General features: G+C 46.9%; 1 protein-coding gene across 5 annotated transcripts in view; it reads left to right on the top strand.

Moving 5' to 3' along the window:
- The first annotated feature begins 23173 nt into the window (after positions 1 to 23173).
- SLC38A4 (solute carrier family 38 member 4) overlaps positions 23174 to 26044 on the top strand; it is a 59327-nt gene continuing 56456 nt past the window's right edge. Inside the window, exon 1 of one of the 5 annotated variants that reach the window (XM_073223408.1) lies at positions 23174 to 23327. The gene's annotated coding sequence lies outside the window, so the exon portion shown is untranslated. Of the gene's footprint in view, positions 23411 to 26044 lie in introns of all 5 variants that reach the window. The other 4 variants (XM_073223410.1, XM_073223406.1, XM_073223409.1 and 1 more) reach the window with 4 other exon arrangements.

The following is a 26044-nucleotide window of genomic DNA, read 5'->3' on the forward strand; positions in this document are numbered from 1 at the left end:
TAAATAAAACACTACTTCACACAAGAGAAACTATTAGAGATACATGTCTTGTTTTGAATTCTCTTTCCCAATATTCAGCAAATATATTCTTATAAAAATAGTGAATGATATTAAGAAATGTGCATTGCATTTACCATTAAGAAAAAAAGTTCTGAGGCACTTACAATTTACAATAATTTAATGAAGCTAGTATTGCTTAAATATGCTAGAAACAATGGAAGTCAACTTATTGGTAATGTGCTTTGAAGCCTGACCAGTTGTTTGGTGCCTGTGCCCTAAGGAGCAATGATTCCGAGCTTTCACAAGCCCAGAGGAAGAGGGCTGACTGATGCCTAAGAGTCGCATGTTATGCTCTAATTAATGACCTAATAAGGACATAGTTGTTATCGCTTTAAATCTAATAATCGATCTTGTCACATAATAGTCTTGAAGACACAGATTAACGATCACCAGCACAAGGACTGAATTTGAAGAAACTTCTGCAAAAGGGGATTGTTGTTGGAGATGTTTAAAAAAGAGCAGTGACTGACAGATTCTAAAAGAAAAGAGATTTGTTTTGTAAAGCAAATATGTGACACACATGGCTAACTTTAACTCCAGTTCTGGGACTCGAATTTGGAGACATCCAAGGAAAAAGTGCACATAGCTCTGCTCCTGCTTGCACCCCTCCTCTGTCTGCCCCCTTACCCACACTCCTCTTTCCAGTTTTCATCATTTGTGTCAAGCCCCCGACTCAATTCCACCCTCTTTCTGAGGAAATGACCTTGCCTCCGACCTTTCAGTGAAAATAGACGCTTTCAGGGTAGAACTCTCTGGAGTCCCACCTCCTGTACTGACGTAAATAGGTGTGTAATTATTTGCTTGGTGCCCGCTCACCTCCCCTGCTGAACAGAAAGCTGTTCCTGACCATGAGGTCAGGACGGCACCGGCTCACCAGCACCCAGGACCCAGCACGTGGTCTACTGGGGGTTCCAGAGTCTGGGCACAAAGGAGTGAACACAATTCCTTCCCTTCCTCCTTAAGTTTTTATTCTAAAAACAAAAGTTTTTCTCCCCTCCTCAGACGCTGGCCCTCCCCCTACTGTGCCCAGATTGCATCCCCTTGTGATGATCTCTCCAAGAAGCTCTTCTCCGCGTGGACAAGTCCAGGAGCGGGGCTTGGCAGCCAAAAGCTGCAACAGCTGGGGGTGAGGGCAGTAGCGTGGCCTAGGAGAGCGGAGGCTGGGCGCCAGGGAAGCTAAATCAGTCTTAGATCTTGAGGGTGAGTGTAGGTTAAAGAAAATAAGAGGCAAAGTAAACGGTCAGGGGATGCGGCAGGAGGTCAAGAATGTAAATGCAAAAGCCAAGGGTTGGGGGAGGTGCAGGGCCTCCGAGACAAATGGAGGAGGGAAGCCGAAAATGCATCCTTTTTATCTGGGGGTTTGCTCAGGGGCGTCCGTGCGAATGAGGGCTGGACTGGCGCCCTGAAGCCTCTTTACAACATCAGCTCCTCTGTTTACCTTCTCTCTCCCCACTGGACTTCTCCCTTTCCTCCAGTTCTCCTTCTCAGACTGTAAATACACTGCCTTTCACCTAAAAACCTCTCACCCTGCCTCCCCCGCAATCTATCCCACCCAAACTCTGGGCTGTCTGTGTCCCTCACCCCCCGCCCGCCCCGTCCCCGCGGTTCTGCCTTCCACCTCACCACCTGGCTGAAAGCTGTCCTCACCCAAGGCATCGATTCATGTTGCTGTTGTTAGATGCACAGGGTGTTTTCGTTTCAGTCTGACCTGCCCCTTCTGAGCTCTGACACGGTTGACCGCTGCCTCCTCGTTTGGCCTCTGCCGGCCCTGCAACTGTCTCTGTCCCTTCATTTCCTTTGTGAAGCCCTGGCTCTGTGCTCATCGTGCCCAAGGTGCCAAGGTCACCAGGTCACCCTGGAGGCAGGCTGCGGACGTCTTCCCGTTCTTGAGCAGGTTACACGGTGAAGCTGCTTGGGCACCACACCTCGAGACAGGACACGCTGGATTATTGCCCAGGACTGCTCCCCGCTTACATCAACTCACTGCTTCCTCCTTCGCACGAGAAAGCATTCTTTCCAGTAATTTTGTAGTATCATTATGGGTACAATCTGTTGAGCTGTAGCTATTTGGGTGCTTCACTTTATTTATCCAGTTATTTCTTTAGTGTACAAATATTTATGGACTCTTACAATGGTACAGCGCTGTCAGCATATGATTTCTAGTTATTACAGTGAACTTAGCAGCCAGCATATTATTTTAGAGATGATGAAACTGAGTCTACGAGGTGTCCGTCTTGGCTGAATACTTAAGAGTCACACCATGGATTGAATCACAGCTCTTCCCATTACACTAAGACATTGAGGAGAATTTATTTCAGGGGGTCTCATACGCCAGGAACTTTCCCCCCCTTTATCTCATTATACAGCGGGATCATCAGCTTGCCGTTTGATGTTATTTTTGAGACAGGGGAGGGAGAGAACCCAGAATCCCATGACTCTGTTATCAGCACTATCCCACTGGTCCCCACAGGATCCGGGAGGCTACCTATAGATTGTATAGCTGGAGATCACTGATTCATTCATGTGCTCACAGAGCTTACAAACTTTAGTAGGGGGTGGGGAGGTGGGGAGACAGATTTTAATTAGACAAATAAACAAGAGAGTAGATTGTTCTATCTGAAAAAGGTCCTGGGAAAGAAAAGAATATAGTGAGATCTGAACTACTATCAAAGAAATGTGACCTAGACAATAATGTGAGCTGAGACCTAAGTGATGCACAGAAGTCAGCCCCGTAAGTGGGAGAGGAAGAGCGCCTCCTGGTGCGGGGACAGCAGGTGCAGGGGCTCTGGGGGGAAGCAGCAGCTCGCTGCCTTCAAAACCTGAAGGGCTGGGGCGTAAAGGGAGGGCAACAGAAGAGGCTGAAGAGGAGCTGAGCCAGACTCTACCGACCACACCCCATCCTTATTATCTCAAGATGGGGTCTTGCCATCAGACTTGTGTTCTGAAATTTTCACTCTGGCTGCAGTTTATAGAGAACCTTCTGGAGGAGCCCAGGAAGAATGTGTGGAAAAGAGTTGGAAAACTATTGTTGTAATGTGAGCAAGAGATTATGGTGGCGTGGACTAGTGTGGTGGGCATGAAGGAAGGGAACTCAGTCAGTTGGATACGTACTTGAGAAGGTAGAATTGATAGGACTTGCTGACAGATTTAAATACCAAGTGATGGAGAATAAAGTGTCAAGGTGAAATCCTGGGGGTCTCGGATGCCTAATGGTATGACTAATGGGGCCATTTGCTGAGATGAGAAACAGCAGAATACTGGTTTGGAGGAAATCATGGGTTTGATGGATTAAGACTAAAGGGTTTGTAACACAAGATGATGGTGAGGTGTACAAGTCTGGACCCCCAGAGAGAGACCTGGGAGGAAGGTGTGCACTGGGGAGCCATGGGTGGTGTGATCCTCAAGCCCTGGGAATGAACAGGACCGAGGAGGGAAGGACTATAGGGAGAAAGGAAGAGACTGGCGAAAGACCGAGCCTTTCAGAAAAGGACTCACATTCCAGCCATTTAAAAGGAAAACATTTTCTGAAGAAATATGTGTACTTCTTAAAATAAAATTCTCCTTCATCAAATTTTAAAATATTAACAATAAGAAGGTTAAAAAAAAAAAAGCCTGCACCCATCTGGCCCTAAATTAATCTGTAATGTTTTACTTATTTAAAAAAAATCCAAAGCTTATAAGGTATTGGTTGTTTAAGATACATAGTAGTTATATGTCTTGTACTCTTGATATACATGATATATTTTCTAATTAACAACAGTAACAATAAAACATTCCAGGAAATAAAGCCAATGTCAGTTGAAAACTCAGGCCAGAAAATTACATACTGGAAGCAGTTAAGGGAAGAATAAAGGAATTAGAGATATTGCCAAGGGCCCCTTAGCTCCAAAGGGAAAGGTTTAGACCCAACCTTAGAAGATGTTCCGTTAAAGACTCGGCTGATACTCCTATAGGAATTCCCAATATTATAGATATCATACAACTAAAATTTTGGCTCTATTTATATTTCAAGATAATGAGAAGCAGGAAGTTGACCAACATTATTTGTTTTGGCTGCACGTAAAGGTCAACCGTCTGGTTTAATACGTGGGTGCTACTCTTTTGAGCTCTATATGTACAAGAATATTCCTTAAAATTTTGGAGCAAACTATGTATGAAACAAAAGTAGTAACCTACAAGTGACGTCTGATCAGAACTGAGTTGGGTAGTATAACGGAATAGCGAAGCCCTGTCTACCCGCCCCCAGTACCGCCTGCCTCCCCAGCAACCCACCTCCTGCCTTCTGATTCCCTCAAGAAAGGGGGAGCTGTGAGTGTGTAATGGCGCCTCACTAGGAACTCACTCTGGCCCTTATACTGAGAGAGAGAATGGCTTGGAGATGGCCTGCTTCCCCCCATAGTACCTGGAAGAACACAGCCTCAATTGTTTTGAGAGGCCTTCCCTAAGAGATGTGGAGACAATCAGAAAAGGAGAGGGGCTGAGCTGTAACTCACAAGGATGGTTATTCCAAAGGGACATCTGCAGCTTGGAGCTGCGCCCATCCTGGACTTACCCACTGTGCTTGGGGACTTTGCAGACCCACCTTGGACCATCCCGTTGGACTCATCCCTTTGGTGTTAGTCTAGTAATGAGTGACTCAGGCTTGAGTAGGTGGGAAATGGTGACTGGATCCCAAGGATAACTGGTAGAGAAAGTGAAGGTCCCCAGGATAAGGCCAATCCCCGGAATATGCAAGGGACAGTTGCACTGTGCTATCTTGAAGAAGGTAGCCCTCCTACAGGGCTCATGGGCCTTAAATAGAAGGTCTGTCACTCATGTAGTGGTGGCTATAAATGGTTTAATTTCTTGAGGACTCTTTCATTGGGTTCAAGAAAATCATGTCAGGATACAGTTGTTTTTTTCCTTATATGTTTTATTTCCTTTTCATTTTTGCCAGATTCTCAGGAAAATATGATTAACCCACATAATTTTTTGTAGTGACATTGTAGAAAGGGGATAGGCCAAAAGTGGAAGTATTCTTCCACTTCTCACATGCCCACTCTGGAACTTCAGAATGTGATCTTACTGAAATAAGTCTTTGCAGAAATAATTAACATAAAGATGAAATTGTCCTGGGTGAGGGTGTGCCCTAAATCCAACGACTAGTGCCCTGTACAAGAAACCAAAAGGGGCAAGACACAGAGATGAAGGGGAAACGGCCAAGTGGAGGCCGAGATTGGAGAAGCGCACAGCTAGGGACCGTGGGGAACTGCGTGCGGCCTCAGAGGCTGAGAGGCGTGGCTGGCTCCGTGCCTCCAGAAGGACCGGCCTTGCTCACACCTTCACTTCAGACTTCTGGCCTGCTGGACTGGCGGGGAATACATTTCAGTTGTCTTAAACTACCCAGTATGTGGCAATTTGTTGTAGCAGCCCCGGGAGTGCCCTTGTGAAGGTGGCAACATTTGACTGGAATCCTCGAGTTTGGGGCTGCAAAGAGCAGCAAAGTGGTCAGTAGCTTGTGGCCAAGAGCTGTGGGGCAGCTACAGCACGAATCCTGAAGGATTAGTGGACAAGTGGACCACTTGGAAACGGACATGAGTCAGCTCCTCCGCGCCTACCCAACAATGCTAAAGAAGGTGACCCCGAGGGAGAGGGAAGACCTGACCCTCAGGTCCCTCTGGAACCCCTTAGACTGCAGGTGCGTTCCCGACATCCTCTCCCCTTCCTCTTCTCTTCACAGCCTCCGTCTGACTCCCAAGCTTAGCAGAGCTGCATGTCTCACCTGTGCCCACATTCAACTTGTTCTGAAGATTATAAGCCAAGCATAAAGTTCCATTAATGTCATAAAAAAGTTTCTTGGGTGTTACCAGAGAATTAGCTATTAAGTGAAGAAATAGCTGCTTCATTGAGATACAATTCACATACGATACAACTCACTTAAAGTATACGATTCAACTGTTCTTTGTGTACTCACACACTTGTGCAACCAACACAATCAATTTTAGAGCATTACATCACCCCTCAAAGAAACCCCATATGCCTTAGCAGTTTCTCACCATTTCCCCCAACATCCTCAACCTCCACCTCCATCCACTGCCCTCGGCAACCACCAGTTTTCTCACTATAGATTTGCCTTTTTGGACATTTCATATAAATAAAATCACACAGTATGTATGTTTTTGTGGCTGGTATCTTTCACTTAGCAAAATGTTTTCAATGTTCATCCATATTGTAGCCTGTGTCAATACTTCTTTTTTTGGCCTATAACATTCCATTGCATGAACAGAGCACATTTTCTTTTTCCACTCATCAGTTGATGAACATTTGGGTTGTTGACACTTTTGGCTATTATGAATAATGCTGCTATGAACATTAGTGTACAAGTTTTGAATGGACATATTTTCACTGGAGTGGAATTGCTATGTCATATGGTGATTCCTTGTTAAACTTTTCGAAGAACTGCCAGACTTTTCCAAAGTGGGAAAGTTTTTATTTCACTAGGAATGTCTTTATTTCATCTTCATGTCTGAAAAATAGTTTTGTTGAATATAAAATTCTTGCTTGGCATTCTTATCCTTTGAGCACTTTGATCATGTTATCCACTGCCTTCTGGGCTTCAGTGTTTCTGATGGGAAAATGGGCTATTAATCTAATTAGTTTCCCCTTATACATAATGAATAATTTTTTTCTTGCTTTCAGAAGTTTGTCTTTCGCTATCAGGATTTTTATTATGAAATATCCTGGTGTGGATCTCTTTGTACTTTCTCAGAGTTTGTTGACCTCCTTAGATGTGCAGGTTAATATTTTTCATCAATAGGTAAAGTTTCAGCCATTATTTCCTCAACTGTTTATTTTTCCTTCCCCTTTTCTGGGCCTCCTCTCCCTCCAGCACTCCTATTACACTCATGCTGACGTGCTCAGGAGTGTCCCACATTTCTCTGAGGCTGCTTTCATTTTTCTCCTTCATTCTTTTTTCTCTGTTATTCATACTGCATAATCTCTGTTGAGATATCTCCAAGTTCACTAATTCCTTCTTACACAAGTTAAAACAAACTGTGAGCCCCTCCACTGAATTTTTCGTTTCAATTCCTTTTTGCTGTCAGAATTTCCATTCAGTTCTTTTAAACATTCTGTTTCATGAGACACTGTCATCACATCTTTGATCTCCTTGAACATGGTTTCATTGGCTCTTGGAATATAGTTGATGCTGCTTGAAGTCTTTGCCCGATGAACGCAACATCTGGACCCCGTCACAGGCAGCTTCTCTCGTCTGCCTTTTTTCCTGTGTATGTGTCATACTTTCCTTCATATTTTATGTCTCAGAATTTTTTTGTTAAAAACTGGATATTTTATGTAAAATAGGGTTCTCCCCTTTCCCTAGTGTTTATTTTCCTGATTTTTCACTTGTTTATTTGTTTAGACTTTGTTGAATATGTTGAAGTCTGGGATTCCTCAGATGGCACCATGTTGGGCACGCACACATTCACTCGGGTGTGGGGGGGGGACGGGGAAGCAGTTTCAACGCGATTCCCTTGGCTGTATCTTTCCCGGGTTTCTCTGTAAAGTTATCTGCCTCGGCTCACACGCAGATGTGAGGCCTGCTAATGGTCGGCTGTTTATTCTATTGTTTTGACGATGCCCTCGAGCATGCATTGTTCCACAGTATGATCCAATTAAATTCAGGCTCCTTTGCAGGAGCAGTCTTTGAAGCCCACCTTTGAGGTCTACTCTGACCCCAGAAAGGATCTTCTCATTTGTCTGTTTCCCTAGCTCTCTTGGTAAACCAGCTGGCCTACAGTTTAATGTGTTCCCTTCATAAAGCTATCAGCCTCCTGTTAATTGTTTACCACCAAAACTTCCACTGGTTTTAAGAGTGTTTGGGTTTGAACTTCCCCAAAGTGTGTTTCAAATAAAATTAGTTCCTCTAGGAAGAATTCTGAGCTGTTCTTATGGAATGCCTTTCTCCTTAGGCAAAATCTGAGTCCCTCCTCTGGAATGGGGAGGAGATAGCTGTCTACTTCTCTCTGAGTGACACCCCTGGCTTATGAGCAGAGTGCTGAATGAGGGCGATAGCCTCTGGTGTCTACTCGCCTCTCCTGGTATGGAACGTCTGCTCTCTGAGTGAGCTGGTGTGAGGACAATCAGGCCCCAGTATTCTTGCTACCATAGCTGGTGTAAATAGATGTCTTAAGAGTGGGTGCTGGATGGAAGAAGGAACCCTGACCTCTTGGTCGTACTTACAAGGAGTTTAGCATTTGCAACTTAGAGTCAGGAGTGATGAGGAACACTGGCAACCTGCCCTCCTCATAAGCAATGATATCCATTAACTTGATCTGAGGAAAGAGGGAGCCCCATTTTCCTAGAAACAGCCCCCAGAGTGGGGCTTTAGTCATGGTGAGCTGGGAAGTGGGATGAGCAGGTCATGGCTCAAAAGCCATAGGCTCTTGCTATGCTTACCAAGATTTAGTGGATTTTCTTGAGTAGGTGTTTCTTTGCTTAATGTATGATTTTAGGACATTTCCAGAGACTTACAATTGTTGATTTTTAAAAAATAGTGGTTCTAGTCAGTATGGCTGTTTCTCTGCAGAGCAGATCAAGTTGCCATTCTGGAAATAATGGCTCTTGAGCACTATTTTTAAACCTATTGTTTAGTAGAAATCTACTGAAAACATACTACAAATTTAACTGTACTGAAGATAATTTTTCTTATTCCTATAAACCCAATTCATTCTCATTGTGCTAGATTCACTATGGTCTCAAAGTTTTGATACTTTTGTCATTAAAAAGACAAGGGTAAGGCTCTTGACCAGTAGAGTATGGTGGAGGTGATACTTTGCCTTTCTCTAGAACCTGCCTTAAGAGACTGGCAGTTTCCAATTTCCACCCCTTGGCACATTCACATTTGGAAACTTGTCAGCATGGCCATGAGGACTCATGAGCAGGTCCGTGTGAGAGACCCACGTGGAGAGGTGCTAAAGCTCTCGGACAACAGCCCAGTTGAACTACCAGCTTTTCAGCTGAGAGAGTGCGCTGTCTTAGTGACTGAGCCATCTTGGAAGTAGATTCTCACAGGTGATGCTCTATAAAGCAGACATGAGTCATTCCTGATGAGCAAATTCCATGCAAAATAAATTGTTTTTATTTTAAACTATTAAATTTAAGGAGAGTTTGTTATGCAGCAGTATAACTGGAACACCCAATACAATCATTCACCGAACTTTTTATTATAGATTTGCCCTGGCATGCATTTCTTCAACTCTTTTCCTAATACTTTGTGTGTATGAACAGCTAAAAGAACTCAAAAGACATTAGAAAATAAAGTTCACAACTGGCATAGTAATGGTCTCCAGTCCACCATGTCTTCACTGGTAGCAACCATGTGTTTGACCCAGGTTAACCTAACTCAAAGATATAGAGAGGAGGCTCTGACTGGTAACCAGTCAGGGTTCCTCTGGCAAGGCTGACTGACTCAAGAATAGGGAAATTACTTGTTATTTTCTAGAATAAAGTCAAGGGCTTAGTTTTAGTGACTAGGAGAGAGCTACTCCTTCGCTGTCCCTCTCCCTTTTCTGGGTGTGGATGTCACAGCATGTAGCCCTGAGGGTCATGGGAAGCTGCCCTAGGGCCTTAAGAAAAAGCCAGCATTAGCATAGAGCTGATACTTTGGGAAGCAACATGGAAACATAAAGAAAACCATGATATTACTAAGTAGCTGAATCACACCATGCCTGACATCCACCCTGCCTCCAGATTTTCCAATTACAGGAGCCAATAGGAGCTTTTATTATTTAAGCCATTTTGAGTTGCATTTTCTGTTAGTTGTAGCTGAAAGCATCGTCACTGATACAATGTGAAATGATGAAAAGGGATGAAACATAGCAAAAAATGACAGGGTTTGTATTTTGGTTTCTTGTTCAACAACTATTTCTGATTGCCAAGAACCAAGCACTGCTGCTGAGCGCAGCCACTCACTGTCAGTGTGACCTGGGCAAGCCACACATCTGTGTACCTCAGTTTCTTCATCTGTGAAGGAAGGGGTGATGGGAATGGACTAAATTATTTTTTAAAATCTCTTCCTGCTCTGATGTTTAGACATTATTTAAAAAATGAATATCATCCCTCTACCATTGTTAATTCAGTCAGTCATCTGTTCATTAACTGAAATTAATTGGAAACAGGGAAGCAATGTACTGAGATTAAAAAGACAAATAAGACATGGTCCCTAATCTTAATGAGCCCATAGTTATTAGGGAGATAATACAACTAACTGGAATGAATACAGTGAGTGATATTAAAGCTGATACAGCGAAGCATAGTTGTGACACAAAGGGTGTGTGGGCCAGGAAGACTTCAAGGAGGAAAATACCCTTGAGTTGGGTCCTGTAGGTGAATAGAAAGTTTAGAGGCAAATGATGGGAAAGATGGGACATTATAGCTATATATTCATCTTTCTATCTATAGATATAGACATAGATACATAGCAAGCGAGAGAGAATAGATTTAGGCAACATTAGTTGCAAATGCAAATGTGAGGAAGCAAAAATAATCCGTGATTGCAGTAACAATCTTTAAAATCTAATGTTTCCTGAGTGTTTTTGGTATGACAGACACTATTTTATTTCATTTTAGTACTGTCTTTTTCCACCCTTAGAGAACCTCAGGAGGTACACCATGCTCTGATTTTACTGACGGAAGCTCCAAGAAGTAAAATAGCTTGCTCACTTAGCAGAGATGGAAGCAGTCAACAAGCCCCATGGGCTCCCCCAGAGCCACTGCAGAAGGCAGTTCTCCATGATTCCCAGAATTTTTCCATGATTACGAGACTCCTCTGAGATACTGTATTAGAAGCCTCTTTAAACTAATAAGGTGCATTTGATGTAACAACTAATGAAGGAGGAATGTGTATAAAATATTCAAAATAATTGGGATGTGATGGGATAAGGGATATTAAAAAAAATATCAAAGACCTAGTTGTGGGATGGAAGAGGCAGGGGTGCGCTCCGGCTGAGCGGGCTCGGAGCTTTCCCTCGCCAGCGCCGTGGGACCTGGAGCTCAGCTTGGGCCGCGTGAGGGTGAGAGCGGTAGGCAAGTGCTTCATGGCACCCAGCCCATAATGAGCAGCCAATAAGCAGCGTATGTGGGTTCTTGTTTCAGGATGCTGCTCGGTAGAATCAGCAGATTTAACAAGAGGATGTACGTGAAAAGCGCTTTGGGGGCAGACAGGAAGGGAGTCGTGCATGGAGAGCACTCTTACTACTGAGTAGTTTGTGCACTGAAAAAAGTTTTCTGCAAAAGTGCTCATGCACTTTATTCCTCAACAGAATCCAGTCTCTTTGTTGCCATCATACTGATTTTCTCACTTTAATCTGGCAATCACTAATCCCAGGGACAAGGCTTTCTCAGATGTAGTTCACTTGCCAATCACTAAGAATCCAACTTCACCTCATCTATTTTAAAGAAATCTTTAAAGTATGTCCAACTGAGACACATTCTGGTTTGTGCTCCCAAGAAAAAGTATTACTCTGAATTAAAACCAAAACTCGGTTCTTGTAGAGAAATCTGTTCTATGGAACTCTGGTCTCACAGGAGAACTTCCTCTGGATTCCCCACTAGCCCTTCACTGTCCCCAAGACTGCAATGCCTCAGGTCCCCATCTGTCATGATTGAGACTTGGTGCTGTTGACTACGTGTTTGTCTTCCCAAAATCCATATGTCGAAACCCTAACCCCCAGAGTGGTCTTAATCACCTTTGGGAGGCAATGAGGTCATGAGACCTCATAAATGGGCCTGGTGCCTCTACAGTCTCTCGAGAGCTCCTTCTGTCATAAGAGATCATGGCTGGCCACCTGCAGGCTGCAAGGGGATGCTCACCGGAGCCCGACTGTGCTGGCACCTGATCCTGCAGCCTCCGTAACTGTGGAGTAAACTTGTGCTGTTAGTGAGCCACCCTCTCTGTGGTACTGTGTCAGAGAAGCTCTAAGAACTCAGGCTAGGAAGTCCCCTCGCACCCTCCTCCCCACGTAAGGCTCAGTGTTGGGCTGTGGGTACATATCTCCCACTCGGCACACCGTCCCTTCACTACCACCTGGAAATCCCGCTTGTGTCTGCCACCCACTAGATCACGAGCTCCTTCCTCATGTCTACGTTGTGCCATGTCATAGGGAAGACACATGTGTTAAGAAATAGTCATTGAACCAACGAAAAACTTCAATTTTTCACTTAGCAAAGGAGGGAGGTAAAAGGTAGCCAGCTCACAGAGTGCCCAGATTCTTCCATTTCTCCCCACGCACACTAGTGTCCTTGCCAGCGCCCCCACAGAAGGGGCCATGCAGGGGCCTCGATGGCTTCCTGGAAATGCCACTGCCGCCTTTTTGAGGCATCTTTACCACAAAGGCCAAGCTCTCAGGTAAAGCTTTTATTGATAGAGAAAATCTCGAAATTTCTTTTAGTGGTTGTATGAGAGGGATGACGAGGTAAAGGAAAACACTGCAAATCAAGGGATTCTGTATGTTTTCTTTGTCAGGAGAGCAAAAAGTGCTCTATTTTTTAAACATAAGAACAGAGCTGTGTATCATCCCTCCTTTCCAGGAGCCATGAATCTTGTTTTCTGTTAACTTGGGAGCAGAGCTGTGCCTGAGCTTTAGTGCAGGAGGATGGGTGGTGTGAGGATCTGTCCCTGATCCTTAGAGGGACAGAAACTGAGGTCATAGTGGTGGGGGGCCATGGAGACCCCCACAGGCACTAGCCTGAGGCCAGGACAAGGAGCCAGCTCCCCCCACCAGCCGCCCCTCAGTCCCACCTGCGCTTTTAACATTCGGGTGCCCAGAAAGGAAGGCAGAGCAGCTTTCTACCCAGAGGCAGCTGCCCAGGGGCCTCAGCTTCCCAGGCTGCAGGCCTGAGGCCTGGTGATGCCATTCTCTCCAGCCCCCTCTCAGTAAACAGGTCCCAGTCCCTGCAGTGTCCCTGTCAGCGCCGAGTCCTAGTCACCATACTCACTGGTGAGGGGGTGATAGGCCGTAACACGAGCCACTCTCTGTGACGGTAAATCAAAGGTTAATATCAGGTCTTGGTGTTTCCCAAAGCAATAAAAACAGATAATCTTCCAGATGCCAGAACAAAATTCAGGTCACAAATGTGAGCGTCCTAAACATGCCCAACACACTTACTTCCCTCCCAACCCCACACAGAGGCAAAACCTTCGCCTACCTGCAGCGCTCGCCTCGCAGACTGCAGGAGTGCGATGCCGGGCCCCGTGGAGCTGCTCGGGAACCACGTAGGAAACACCGCTATTCTCAGTGCTGAGCACAGCCCCGCATGGGCCAGCGGCTGGGGAAGGCCCACTTCGGGCTTGGTGGCTGCTGCTCAGTTCCTGCTCCCCGCTCAGTTCCTGCCAGTAGCTCGTGGGGAAGCCTCTGCCAGAGGTGAGAGGCAAGCCAGGAGAAGAAGGGCATGGGGCCCACATGGTCTCTATTTCCCACCCAAGGGGCAGAGCAGCCCCTCTCCTCACCTTGGTCCAGCCCATCCAGGCCCTGGCAGACGCCTGGGCATTCGGAGGCCACTGCGCTGCAGGCCAACATGTCCCTCTCCCAGCCTTCCCAGGAGGCTCCTTGCACAGGTGTGGCACCCAAGAAGGGTGGCCAGGGCGGGGTGGTGACAGCATCCAACCACAGCAACTGGTCTGTGGGCATGTGCAAGGTGTCTGCTTTGGACACACTTAGAAGTAACTGGGTCACTTTGAAGGAGAGGAACCAGACCCTCGTGTCACTTTGATGGGAGCTTTTATGTATTTATATAAAATCGCTTATATAATATATGTGTGTGCATATCTAATAATACAGGTATATAATGTATATGCTATTATATATTGTATCATACCATATGGTATTACATTATACTCTATTAAATTGAGGCTTATATAAGGCTAGAAATTTGTATCTTAGAATAAAGAGGCAATAAATTTTTACAAATGAAAGGACATGCATATTTGGGATGCAGAAGTTCTGTAAAATGCCTTCATACAGCAGACATGCAGGAAGAGACAGTGAGTTCATCCTTTTTACTCAATTTAACATTTTAAAAATTGGCTCTTTATTCCAATTCACACAACAGAAATTGCTGATAAAATTTTTTAAAAAGCACCTCCAGAACTGGATTGTTTTAACTGAAGTTAATAGTGTCCTTTACATTCTTTTACTTCATGTCCTTTTGCTATTATTGTGGGCAAGAGTCATGCAAATAATCTTATGAGAACAGAAATGAATGTTTTCTTGCAACCGCTCAGGGTTCTGTTTTCTTACAGTCATTCCCGTTGGGGACTGAGTATGAGAAACGGCACCCTGGATGATGACCCGGAGGCCCGGCACACGGCTTCTCCCAGCAGCTAGGGTGCCCGGCCACCCCTGTGGCTGGGGGTTAATGCAACTGTCACCCCCTCCCTTTCCCTCAGAGTGGCCACTTGACTCCCCACCTGCGGATCAATTTCAGCCCCGCACAGAGGAGTCCTGTGCTCAGGCACTCACCTGGGGCCACGGCGACCCCAGAGCTCACAGCTAGTCCTCCCCTTCCTTCCACCTACATGCTCCTTTGGGAACCTGCCTTGGACCCCGATTTCCTTGGAGATACTAGTGCCAGAGCCACGACCAGGGTCCTCCTGCTCAGAAAGCCCCCTGACCAGTCCATACCTCAGGGACCTCTCCACCCTCCCCATGCCCCCTGAGAATATCCTCCTCTGTGACTCCCCTTGCTTGGCCCTCTCGGTCCTCCACACACTGGTGAATTGTCCCACACCCCCAGGTACTGTATTTGGCCTTCCTGGACCCGCCAGCCTCCCCACACAGCCGTCAAGTGGGTGAGCTAGTCTAAAAGTTCTCAGTCTTCACAGGAGCAAGAGCCTCTTGAGGAGCCTATTAATTAGGGACTGAACCTGTTAAAATGGATTCCTGCTCATTCCAGACATTCAGATTCAACAGGCCTAGGGCGGGATTAGGAAATTTTTCACAACTACCCCGGGTCAGGTGGCCATGCAAGGACCCTGCTTTGTAAAAAATTGACCTGGTCCCAGGCCTCATGCCCATTGGTTCCTTCTGGCTGAAACTCATGGGCCAGGATTCTGGAGCAAGCAGCATGCAGGTAACAGGGAATCGACAATGACTAGCGAGGAACCCAGCCTGAGTGGGCCCAAATCATTCTGTGACATCAAGCTGGCATCCCAGGAAAGGATTCCAAACAGACATGGCCCAACCCGGTGACATTTCAAGCATTTCAAGAGAGAGAAAAGCACTTCCCAAACTTGGCCATATATTAAAATGGCCTGGGGTCTGGGATTAAAATACTGACTCAAGGGCCACACCTGGCCTTACACAGTCAGCTTCTCACAGTGGAGTCTGGGAGTTCCTGCTCTACCCCATGCCCCAGATAACCCTGGAACAGACCTGCTTGTGCCCTATCAGCAATTAGGGACTCCAGGGACCCAGCGCATCCTTCTTGGTACCTGAAATTCCACAATTAGAGGTTCTAGGCCCTTTGGCCTAAAGACTATTTTGTTATTCTGCTAATATTAAACATCTTCAGGAAAGAAGCCCCCTTCAGATGCCAGAGAACAGGTGTAAGTGACACAAGGCCCTGCCTCCGGGAGGTGCTGAGATGTGGCCCAGCAGAGGGCCCCTGCCCCGGGCCACGGCCGCCTAGGTCTCTGTGGCTCCAAATCTGCTCAACACTATTCTCCACCCCGCCAGCAGTTTCTCTTGGGTAGAGTAAGTATTTTCACACATGTGTCCTCCTCCTCTGGATTGCACACTTCTAAGGACAAAGAAGGTCTGGTTTTTCTCTATCTCAGACATTACCCAGGATGTAAGTGTTCAACAAGCTGGTGCTTCATAAACAGAGGAGAGTACCTCGAGTCCTGCACCCTAACGGCAGGGGCTCGTCCAGCCTCCTCCTCTAAGTAGGTTTTGACAGTGAAGGATAGAGCATGAGTGTGGTATCCCCACCACCACCACCTCCCGTGGGGCAGAAGCTGAAGACACATCATAGACAGATGCCAAACATCCACCTTTTGTGCTGAACCACTTCCAAAAGGGCGATGCCTCCCCCAGGCCACCTGCAACAGTACAGAGCTTTTCAGGGCTTGCTCTGCAAGCAAGCAGAGGGGGTAACTCTCTGTGGGTGCTGGCTTAGCTGTTGCCTGAAGGCCCACTTGCTCTAAATATTGTCTGTTGGCATCTTAATAAGAGCAAGTCTCTGATAACACGAGAGAAAGGGCATTAAGTTTTGCTGGGGTGACCGGAAATTGGGACACAACAGCAGGAGCCCAGCTTCCTGCTTGGACAGAATGTTCTTTCTTTTCCCTAAAGAAAAAGGAAACAGGACAGTGGACAGGCATGGAGCAGAGGATACTTAAAGGGGAAAGTAGGACCATATGGCAATGTCACTCACATCCCTTCCAGTTACTCTTCTGGCTAAGGCCGACCTAAAGAGGGGTGTGCTTAGGTAAAGAGTGGGGGACCGTATGGAGTGGGATGATTTTAAAGTGAGGGCAAGGATAACAACATAATGCCTTTATGAACAGAAGACTCAGTTTGATGAGAATATTTGGAATTTATATTTGGAAGCCACATGTCATGATCATCCTGGCAAACTAGCTCATACCTCTGACTAGGAATAGCCAGGTCTATCTGATGGGATTATCCCTTTGTGTTATAAACCAAACTGCTAGCTTGAACACTGGTTACATTAAAAACACAAAGCCCAGAACCTGGGATTGAAGTGTAACTTTGTCCTTTACACATTAAATATTGCGGAATATTGCAACACATCTTTCCTAATGTGCTACGTCTGCAATATGTCGACACAAGTTTAGGAGGGAACTAGGGGGCTGACTGTAAATCTGTTTCAAGTTGACTTGCCCACTTTTTTGTTTGTTTAAGATTTAAAGGAAGCTCTGTGCTCCATGTACCATGTCCTTCTCAAGACGTAGTACGCACAGGCCCAGGCTCATGCCTGCTGACTCAGACGCTCTCTCCAGCTTACGGTCCTGCTCATCACAGGAGCCAGAACCTTCTTCCCCCAAACTCTCTGCAGAAAGTTGCCTAGCAGATGCCCTCCTGCCCAGCCTCGATCAGCAGCAGGGAACCTGGTGTCAGAGATCCCTTCAAGCTGGGTCACCCACTCCAGGTGGAACCAGCCATGTCCTATGCGGTTTGTGGGATGTGGCTGGCCTCAGGCAGGACAGGAAAAGCCTAAATCCTTTGGTAAAAAGTCTGAGGTGTTGGGATAGGATGGGATTCTCCTCTGTTCCTAAGGAATCAGACAGAAGGAGACTGGACTGACTGTCTCTACATGAGTGGAGCTCTTTGCTGTGAGACGTGTTAGTTCCCAGGGCCCTGACACGACAGCCAGCCAGCTCTCACTGGGGACAGGACTGGCGTCAGGGCCCTGCATTCATCTCCTTCTGTACATGGGCTTGTTCACCACTGGGAAGGAGCAGAGAGCAGGGTGGTGCCCTGTCATCACCTAGGCAATGACCCCACCAGAAACGCACCTGCCTCCTCCTGGGCCAGGAGCGCCAGCTCATATCCCGCCTCAGCCACGAGCAGGGGCTCCACAGGGGCACAGAAATGACCTAAGGCCACCGCCGCCTTGGCCAGCCATCCTCACACACACCCTCAGCGCTGTCCTTCCCTGGCGCTGCCACCCTCATCTGTGTCACGCTGGGTGAAAGTATTTCCTTCTCCCAAGTGATAAACCCACAAGGACAGAGGGTGTGTGTTCTCACTCACGGCTCTGTCCCCGGCACTGAGCACTAAGGAGGTACCAGGAAATGCCCCGTAAGTCAGGACGAGAAGAGAGACAGGCCCAGGGTTGCTGAAGGAGGAGACGGGGTCAGCAGAGGGCTGCCTGTGCGCAGGCGGAGTCCGCAGGGAGAGACGCCGCAGGCGAGGGCAGTATGCCAGGGGCGGTCAAGTCGGACCCCCACCAGTCCGATTTCGCCTCAACAGCCCCCTGAGATGCTGCTCGCTCTTCCCAAGCCGCACGTCTGCAGTCCCATGCTGGCGGGCTGTCGCAGGCTCACAAGGCAGGATGGCCGCCCCCGAGAGCAGGGCCCAGGGCCCTGCTTTGCTGAGAGCCGCGTCAGAGCCGGGGCTGGAGCAGCACTGGCCCCCCGGGGCGACACAGGGCAGACCCCCTCGGCCAGCGGCAGCCGCGTAAAATGGCACAGATGACAGACTACCTTCATAGTGTCCCATACAGATTGGGATCAGCCCCCTTCTGGGCTGAAGTAAGATAAGGCCAGTAACTCAGGCTGTAATTTTAAGACCCATAAGCTCCAAAGTCGTCTTTATGGTATTTCAGCCTGAACTGGTTTTGTTTGATAAACTTCCATTCTTATCTTTAAGAAAATCGTGACTCAGCATTGCAACTTCTCCCAAACCAGAGAGGCATCGGGGACTGACCCACCCATCCCGTCATTCATCTGTTCAGCAAATACACGTCGACAAAGCCCTGCAGAGCTCCGTCTGGAGGAACAGCAACCTCCCCCTGCGAGGCCTCTGGGAGCCTGTGGCGCAGCCCAGGTGTGACCACCCGCCTCCTACACCCAACCCCAAACGCTAGTGCTGGCCTGAGACCCTGTAAATGGTGCTTCTGATTTGGCCTTGTGAAAATTAGGAAGCACATTAAGAGTCGTTTCCTAGCCTTCATCTCTTCAGAAGGAAAAAGACAGCTAACTGGGGTTTTGGGGTAGTAACAGGAGAAAAAAGAAGTAAATATGCAGAAGCTGGGCAAGAAATTAAGGTTACACGGGACACAACCTGCCTTCTTGTACTAAGGAGAGGAAACAGGTCCAGGGGGAGAGAACAAAGTTTCGGGGTAATTGTAAGAATTATTCACTAACAAATGATGTGACTGTATCAGCATTTTCAATGTGAAAAAGGATATAGGATTTAAGTGCCTTAACTAATTCCTTTTTTTTTAAGCAACTCTATAAAGGGTGCACTTGTTACCCCAAATTGCAGATGAGGAAACTGAAGGCACAGCAAAGTTAATATTTGCCTAGTTTTTGTACAACTAATAACTAATTATTAGCTAGTCAGCATCAGATCTGGTATTCAAACCCCAGGGTGTCTGATTCCAGAAATCAGAAACCAACTGTTTAACTTCACACATTCCACCTCTTGAACATTTGGAAAACATATATTTTAATGTGATACTTCTCACTAAACATGTCTAGTTTTTGGCAATAAGTTCTTTCATTTTATTTTTCCAGATAAAGGAAATATAAAGTTAAGACTGACTTGAATAAGTTTGCAACTCTCCGAGGAATGCAGCAAAGGGTAAAGTTTGCTTTTAGAGTAATTTGATATTTTCTGAAACCAACATGCCATTGCATTATCTGGCAATACCAAATCAATGTCAGTCTCTGTTCAAACACAAGTTGTGCAAAGCATTAGAGTAGCTGGCAGCCTGGCGGACTAAATCACAGATCATCTCTCTGGGCATCAAAATTATAACTGAACACCTAATCACAATTAACTTTAGACAAGACAGAGAGAATACACAAAATATGGTTAGGGACAAATTACAGGTAATTTTATTTAACAAATAACTCAAGCACAGATGGTATTTGTTACAATAGGCAAATAACAAGGCATTCTTCATTTGTTTATTCACTCATTCAACATATGTCTACTGACTACCTATGTGCCAAGTGCTATGGCAAATGCCTGGAACACAGATAACGACAGACAGGCTACTGAGGAGCTCAAAGTCTAATAGCGGCCGAAACAATGTGTTGTCGTGCACTTCTGGGGCCCAAATGGGGCAAGTCTAATGAGGGGACAGAATCGGGGAAGCTTGGAAATCATGTGCACCTGAGTCCTAATTCTGATTCTGTCTTTTGCAACTTGTTCAGTCTGTTTTCTCATCTGAAAATGGGGATAAAAACATCCACCTCATAGAGTGGTTGTAAGTACTAAACTAAGTTTCATGTCCAAAACGTGCTAGTTCTCTTTCTCCATGCTTCTTTGAACTTCCCCACCATCCCATGTCCCCAGGCTACCAAGAAAACAAAAATAGCTGGAAGAGCTGGAAAAGTGGTGAAAAGAGCTTAAGTGGTAACATGTGAGCTGGGTCTGGAAAGATGAGCAAGAGGTGAAGTTGATAGGCAGAGCTGTGGCGAGGGTTTCCAGGAAATAGGCACAGTGTGTTCAAAAGCACCAAAGTAGGGAAGACCATGGCACTGGGAGCTAGCAGGGGCAGCGTGGGTGCTGAGCAGGTCCAAATATGGGCCGAACAGAGGAGTACGGCTGACGTGCTTTGAGTGTTGGTTGAGCTGGGAAGGGAGGCAGAGGCCCTCATGGATACGACTGGTCAGCTGTCTTCATGTAGTGCCATTTCCAGACCAGAGAGACAACGCCAGCCGCTCAGGCTGGGTGCTGGATGTGAACACTCCCTGTGCACTCTCTCCTCTGAGCCACCTCACCTGTGGCCTGGGCACTGCTCGCCTGTCTCACCTCCTGACAAAACCTCAGAGTCCAGCCTCTGACAGCCCAATCTTGGACACTAAAGTCGGATCTTCTAAGATTCTAGATGTAGTTTGATTTTGTTTTGAGATCCAGTTTCTAGCTGTTTCAGCATGTGTGAAATGGAGATGGTGAGCGATCTATTCAAATACATTTTTTCTAGTGCCAGTAATAAATAGTAGCCCATTTAGAGAACATAATTCTAAAGAGACTCAACCATAAATACAATTCATGGTATTACTCAGTTTCTCACATAAGTCAAATTCAAACTGATACAGGAGAAGATCATGATGGTGACATTAGAAGTTTATAAAGGCTCATGTAATTATGATTAAAAAGAGCATTACTTTTATAGTCATTATTTAAAAAGTCATAATTTTGTGACTAAGCATGCCATTTAGGGTTAGCTACATTGTAGGCAGAAAAACAGTAATCAGTCTTAGTAAAGAAAATGCTCAGAAGAAAAGGGAGAGGACCTGTGGAAGAGGTGGTATTGAATTTGAAGCCAGAAAAGCAGTTCATGCTCCCATCTGATGACTTTTCCTCTGTGTCTTTGAACTTGTCACTTAACCTCTCTGAACCTCATTTTCCTCTCCCATTGGATGGAGATCATACCTATATGATTGGCTTCTTTTAGTATCAAGTAGCATAATACATGTTAAGGTGTTTTGTAACCTCAAGTCTTTTTACTAATTATAATAATTATTAATTGTAAAATGAACCCAATGTTAAATGTCTACCAAAGGAAAAAAATATATGTGAAAGCCTACTAACATCACTATCAAACTTCGTAATGATGATGTATACACAAAGGAACTTCACAGCACTGTCATACAGTGTTTGAATTATTCTGTTTTCCTCCTCAGGCATTCACTGGTAATGGATGTTCTCCTGATCATTAGACCTGAGGGAGGTTACTTCAAAAAGGGTGCATGATCATAGAGAAATACTGTACAGGGCAGCCCAGCTTACAGAGCCTCTGAGGAACCCCACAGTAACTGTTAGCATAGTACTTTCCAAACTTACTGGAGCACAGAACTCTGCTTCCAAGGACTAGGATTAGCTCAAAAGAATATACTTAGGGAATATTTTTTTATGTAGACTTTTCTTAACAACAAAACCAGTAACCATACCTAGGACCAATGTTTATGTAATTTTAGAGTGGAGGGTTCAATCAGTTTTACTTTGTCAAAATGGTAGTAAATTCTAACTTCTCTGTAAGCTTTTTCTCTCAGTTGTAAACATTTTACCTTCCTCCGTTATTGAGTTTGTAGAACTGCCTGAAACTAACTTAAGACAGGAAAACACCGTATCAAGAAACATTCTCCATTTTCCACATGGAGAAACGGAGTCACTAAGAGCATAAGTGACGTGGCCAAGTTCACACAGCTGTTAGGTGGTAGCTCTGAGGTTCAGACCCAGGTTATTTGCTCCAGAGCCAGTGAATGAACTGATGATAAATTAAAATGAATTTGATAATATTCATGTTGCTGGTTAGAGCTTCTTCCCACCCTTTCAAACAGTGGGTTACTTGAAGATCACTTGGTGGTTCAGGTAGCCATCACTGGCTCAAGTTTTTGATTGTAGCACAGGAGGTCAAGGGTCATCAGTTAGTGGCCTTATACCATCCACACTGCTTCCAGCTCTTCTCAAGCTCTCATGATGTACAACACAGCAGTCACAAAAGAGGACGAACTTGAACTTTGCTCAACATTTCATTGCTTTGTAGATGAATACACTCAGCCCATACCTGATGAACACAAACAGCATATACAGACAGCACCATAGTTCGCTAGCAAATTAGGCATTGAACTGCTGTTTTTGATCTTTTCAACACTAGCTAAGATACAGATGCCGAGAACTGATTAAATAAGCAGTTTGTTAAAAAGTTAGCAGTTGCACAGTAAACTAATATCTGTCTTAGAACTGAATTGATCCCATCTTCATTTATGTCTTCTCTGGAATGGCTTTTTGTTGTAGAAACCTGGGTGTTGCATTTACTAAATCTCAACTTAGGCAGAGCGAAATGTATTTATGCTATCTTTACAATGCCAATCACTTATTAAATAAGAACCAAAAATGAGAATTTGGTTAACATCAGAAAATGATTTTAACATAAAGTTTTCCTTAAAATGGTAGATAGTGGCTTTAAAAAATAGAATTGAAATCATAGTGTTTATCATATCCTAATTCCTTCTCCATATATACTGAGGAATATGCTTCAGATGGAATTGCAGGAAAAAAGACTCCCAGACGGACCGCTGCCCATGGCTAAGTCCTGGCAGGCGTCCCCTGCTCGGCTCTTGCACAGTGACTGGCTGTGGGCCGGGGTGTTCGCGTGTGCCCCTTCCTCGGGGGTTTATTTCTTACGTCTATGTCAAGTTCAGGTTTGACATCCCAGCCTGGAGGCACTTTAGGGTCCCCCGACTCTCAGTGCCGCCGGTGACGGTCGGTGTGTGCAGCACAGAGGACCGACGGCAGGTGCCACAGGTGCCACCTCCGCTCGCAAAAACGCATCCGAAGCGCGCGCGGACCGACCAGCGAACAGCGGCCTCCGCGCCCCGCAGGCCCCGCCCCACCTGCAGCCCCGCCGAGGGCCTCTCGGTGGCTGCCGGCGATTGGCGGCGGGGCGGAGCGAGGGGTCCGCGGGGAGCGGCGCGGCGCGGGTTCCAGGCTGGGATCTGCCGCCGGGAAGGCGGACGGAAGGGCGAGGGTCTGTCCGCCCACCCTTTCCGCACACTCCCGGGTCCCAGCGCGGAGAGGCGGCAGGTGAGAGGGGCTGTGGGTGTCCCGCGGGCCGAGCGTCCGGGGCTGCAGGCGAGGGGCGCGCGGGTCCTCCGCGGTGACTACAGGTGAGGCACGGGGGCACGGGGGACAGGGCGGGCGCCCGGCTCCGGGACCCCCGTGCCTGAGAGGCGCCACGCCGGCCGGGACCTCCCGCAGGGCGCAGGGTCCTCCCGGGCCGGAGCGGCTCCCATCAGCTCCCATCAGCTGGGCTCTCGCTGGCAAGGTGGGGCCCGAGTCGGACGGGCGGGGACCGGGGCAGGACTTAAAATAGGCCCTTCGTTCCTGACAGCTGGGTCGCCGGAGGCCAGCAAGGGCGGGGGCCGCCCCTGGGGAGTCCGGAGTCCCCTTCGGGGCAGGAGGGAGGGGAGGGCCGCGCGCCGCGTGAAGCGCCGGCTCCGCGGGGTGCGCGGGGTCGCGGCTGAGCCCGGGTCCGGGGCGCGTGGCCCGGGGCGCATCCGCCGGCGCTGGGGTTGGGCGAGGCGAGGAGACGGTGGTGCAGAGCGGGACCCGGGCGCGCAGGGCCGAGGAGGGGAGGATGCGGCGCAGGCAGGAGGGACTCGGGCCGCGGGTGGCGGGGGCACCGAGGGAACCGCAGCGCCCCGGCTCCTCCTGGAGATCCTGCAGCCGGGTGGAGTGCCCCTTCCGTACACCGGGACCTGCCTGCTTGGTTAGAGGAAAAGGGAGGCACTGGCCGGGAACCCAGGCCAGGGAGACGTGTCGCTCACTGCGCCAGGGCGAGTGTGGAGCGGAGGGGGAACGCGACTGGGGCCTTGAGGACGGCGGGGGCTGGGACGCGGGCGCCGCAGCCTTCTGGGCAGCGTGCGCCTGGTTTCCCTGGAGAATGAATTGGCTCTTGAGTCTACTTCTCTGTGCAAAAGGTGCTTCTCTACCTTTCCCAAGGGACTTTGGATCGGAGGAAGGTAGAGGGGCAGGTTCCCTGGACGTGTGCGTGGACCCCACCGGGCACTTCCTGAAGCCCCTTGGCCTGTTGGCCTTCCCAGCAGCGCAGACATAATCATTAAGACTAAATAGCCTTTCGCTGTAAAGAGAACAGCTTCATCTCGGTCACACTATCCAGGGCCTGGTAACTACAGCTGTAGTTGGGGTTTGATTCGGTTGGTGAGAGCCTTTCATAGAGCCTAACGCGGAGGGAGGCTGGGAATTAGCCCTACTGCAAACGAGTCTGAAGAATAGTGAGATAGGTGGGCTCTAGGGACCCAGGGATGTCTCAGATTCTAACGTGAGTCTGCAGAAGAAGGGAGAAGTTTGCGGTCGGGGTAGAAGTTTGTAAGGACCGGGAAACTAAACAGAATATCTAATCTCCCCAAATTACTGAATAGCACATGTTCAGAGATGGGAAGGTTTTTTTGGGCTCATTTTATCACAAAATATCAAAAAGCAAGAAGACTGGGGTAAGGGGATAAATAACTCTGGAGGCTGCAGGGGCAGGAGACGAGTTCGCAGTGCCAGGAGCTGCAGGGCGGCCAGTCCCTTCTGGATTAATGATGACAAGGGTTTACACATATGTGTCCATTATTACATTTCTTTCATGTTACCATTTGACCCTCCTGACAACCTAATGAGATAGACTTTATTGCTATGCTCATTTCACAGAGCAGGAAAGGGAGATATATAGTATGGAGAACATAGGCCTCTTTGGAAGTTCAATTTGAGCATTAAGCTTAAATGTAAACAAACAATTCTCTTTGACTTGCTATGTTAGCAGGGGCAAAACTGGACAGGTTACATTTGAGAAATGCATAGTATATTTGTGGCTGCCTGTCAGTTTGTCAAATTCTGAGAACAAGCATAATAAATATAGCAGCATGTGGATTTCTGTTAAATATTTTGTTTGTATTATGTTATTGTTCATTTCTGTAGTATTTCTCAGGCATCTACTCTTTTTTTCCCACTGTATTGACTAATATTTAAAAATTTTAAACCCATCTTTTTTTTTATATACCCAAAGCTTTAAACCCCAAAAGTTTTATGTGGTTTAATGGCTAAATATTTTTGATATATCAAAATAGTAACACTTTCTAAAAATGTGCTCCCATGTACCACCTGAAATCATCGTGCATGCCGCTGCCTCCCTGATGACTCTGGTAGGGAGGGTGCGGTGTGGGAGAGGGGGGGACAAAGGGCAGGGCAGAGGGTTCTCTAAGAGCCAGACTCTGAGCTGAGCACTTTACAAAGTGAGCCACACATCACTCTTCCCACAGTGCTCCGCGATGTAGCTGTTACCTCCCTTTTACAGAGGAGGAAGTTGGAGCTCAGAGAAATTTAAGACCAAGGGTCACACAGTTTCTGCTTCCAGGAAAGCCGGCAGTAAGAGTCGGCTAGGGAACAAAACTTAAGGAAAGAAGAGGCTTGGAAAGCTGTTACGCAACAGAGTCAGATGTGCAAAATAGGAAAAATGGGAACACCGGGTCACTTCCACGTGACTGTTAATCTTCCTCTGTTCCTCTTACACTATTTTTGTAATGACCCAGTTCCATTCACTCCTTGCACAAACAGTTATTGAGAATCATTATCTCCAGGAATCATAGAAACTCCAGGGAGTTTCTTTTATCTGTCTCCCTAACACTTATCAGAATCCTGGGCAAATACAAATCCTGTGCCCAAGAAATGTTTGTTGAGTAAATGAATTAGTCTAGTGGGGGAAAGAATAAATAAGCAGTCACATTAACAGCTTGTTA

The sequence above is a fragment of the Manis javanica genome, chromosome 15 (assembly GCF_040802235.1).
Source record: "Manis javanica isolate MJ-LG chromosome 15, MJ_LKY, whole genome shotgun sequence".
In the NCBI taxonomy this organism is placed as follows: domain Eukaryota; kingdom Metazoa; phylum Chordata; class Mammalia; order Pholidota; family Manidae; genus Manis; species Manis javanica.